A 2,218-nucleotide genomic window follows, 5' to 3' on the forward strand; every position below is an offset into this window, starting at 1 on the left:
TTTGCCTGGAGGAAGAGCCCGAAGCCTGAAAACGAAAGGAGATCCAAGGGGGGGGGGGGGGGGGGGGGGGGGGGGGGGGGGGGTGGTGAGGTAGGGGGAGAAAGGGAGTGTGTGTAGTGGGGAGAGGAGCGGCAATAATTAGCACAAATCTCATAATACAATTCATAGAGCGCTTTAACTTTTCATAGAATCAGAAAATTTTAAACCTGGAAAAAAACTTCTAGATGACATAGTCCAAATCCCTCAGGGTGAGAAGGGGGCGCTGAGGGGAGAGCGAAGAAAGTGACTTACCCAAGGTCACCCTGGTGTTTCCCTCACAATCCGCTGAGGTAGGTAGCCTAATTATCATCTTCCTATTTTACAGAAGAGTAAACTGATGAACAGTAGTTTGCCCAGGACCGTGCTTCTAGTTATTGTCAAAACCAGGTTCTGAATCTACAGTTTCCTGTCTCTAAGTCAGGCAGTTAAGTCAATAAGCATTCATTGAGCGCTTATTTCGTGTCCCGCCCCGTCCTAAGCTCCAAGAATACAATAAAAGGCAAACCAAACCAAAACCAAAAATGGTCCCTAACCTTAAAAAACTCATATTCAATAGAGACAGATAGCATGCACATAATGATGTATATTCAAGAAAAATACTGAGTGTATGAATGGTAGTCTCAGAAAGAAGTAGCTACGGGAGGAAGGGGTGGGGGGGGGGACATCGCCAAAGCCCCACCCACCCCGAGAAAGTGGAATCTGAATTGAGCCTTAGAGGAAGCTAGGAGAGTGAGGAGATAGTGAGCACTCCAGGTAAGGGGAGTCGGGAGATGGAGTATTGTGTTCGAGGAAAGGCAAGCCGTAAGGTGATCGAAGACTATGAGGGAGGGAGTAAAATATAAGACTGAGAAGTCCCGCGCAATTTCCCTGGTGGGTACCGTCTATAGAGTGGTCAAGGAGACCTGTGTTCAAATCCGCCTCTGATTTAAAAGCCGTGTGTTTGGATCAGAAGTACTGGCTTGCTTCTGTGGCTTTTGCAACCTGTGTGACCTCAGGTAAGTCACGAAGCCTCTCTAAGCTTCAATCTCTTCATCTGTAAAATGAAGGGGCTGGACCAGATGGCCTCTGGGGTCCCTTGGGCCATTAAATCTAGGAAACACCAAGGACATGAAGTGACCAACGAAAATGAAGAGATATGCTGTGTGCCGCTGATCCAGCCTCCCGCTGTCTCTGGCACGGAAACGGACTTGGGGCGGTGGGTTCTGTTTGCTCACAACAAAATCCCAACGACATTTTAAAGCACGAATCCAACAAGCTCTCCTCTCTGTGGGCCTAAGTCTCTGCTCCAATGGCTCCCCCTATGCTTCAGTCGTGGATAAATTCAGACGCGGAGGCGAAAGTCTGGGATCTGACAGCGTGGGTGGGTGCTTCTTTAGACTCTTCTCGGTGCCTCGCACCCCGTCTGGGTCCCTGGATGGGCTGGGGAAAGAGCCCAAGGAATCTTTCTTTGCACCCCCTTCCTCAGCGTAGAAAACCGAGCAAGTGGGAGCCGGCCTCAGGCTAGGACGCTGGCTTAGTGCTGCTTGTCATTATTCCTACTAATGGCTTACATTTCCATAGGTATTCCAGTAGTAGTAGTAGTAGTAGTAGTAGTAGTAGTAGTAGTAGTAGTAGTAGTAGTAGTAGTAGTAGTAGTAGAAGTAGTAGTAGAAGTAGTAGTAGTAGTCGTAGTCATAGCAATAGCAGCTAGCATTTATGTAGTGCTTTAAGGCTAATAAATTAAGTTTAATAAAATAATTTACTTATATTAGCTCATTTGATCTTCACAACAATCCTGTACTATCATTATCCTCATTTTGCAGATAAGGAAACAAAGGCTGAGAGAGCTTGTGTTTGGCCGGTCACACAGCTAATAAATGTCTGAGGTAAGATTTGAACTCTGCTTTCCTGACTTCAGCTCCAAGGCTCTTTCTAAAAACTTTCCTCACAACTGCCTGGAGATACAAGTCGTTCAAGTATTGTTTCCTTCATTTTACTGAGAAGAAAACAGACCCATCATCACAAGCTTGCAAAGTGGCTAACTTAATCGAATCCATTTCTCTGTCTCTTGCACTGTGGAACCAAGAGAAAAGGACTGTTTCCCTGATGAGAGACAGGGACAGAGAGAGACAGAGAGAGAGAGACAGAGAGACAGAGAGAAAGAGAGAGAGAGAGAGAGAGAGAGAGAGAGAGAGAGAGA

General features: G+C 46.5%; 1 protein-coding gene and 1 long non-coding RNA gene across 6 annotated transcripts in view; one reads left to right on the forward strand and one right to left on the reverse strand.

The window, feature by feature from the left end:
* The window catches only part of WNT11 (Wnt family member 11), a 61,847-nt gene extending 61,423 nt beyond the window's left edge, over positions 1–424 (reverse strand). The window contains exon 1 of the mRNA XM_069070880.1: positions 292–424. The gene's annotated coding sequence lies outside the window, so the exon portion shown is untranslated. The remainder of the gene's footprint in view (positions 1–291) is intronic.
* LOC138148285 (uncharacterized) overlaps positions 1–2,218 on the forward strand; it is a 24,828-nt gene that overhangs the window by 5,328 nt on the left and 17,282 nt on the right. For 3 of the 5 annotated variants that reach the window (XR_011165005.1, XR_011165004.1, XR_011165003.1), the window contains 2 exons: positions 189–1,034; positions 1,842–1,904. This is a non-coding gene — a long non-coding RNA (uncharacterized lncRNA). The remainder of the gene's footprint in view (positions 1–188; positions 1,035–1,841; positions 1,905–2,218) is intronic. The other 2 variants (XR_011165007.1, XR_011165006.1) reach the window with 1 other exon arrangement.

This window comes from Petaurus breviceps, unplaced genomic scaffold (genome assembly GCF_028583685.1).
Source record: "Petaurus breviceps papuanus isolate PSGF00001 unplaced genomic scaffold, PetGlider_PUasm1.0 90823, whole genome shotgun sequence".
Taxonomy (NCBI): domain Eukaryota; kingdom Metazoa; phylum Chordata; class Mammalia; order Diprotodontia; family Petauridae; genus Petaurus; species Petaurus breviceps.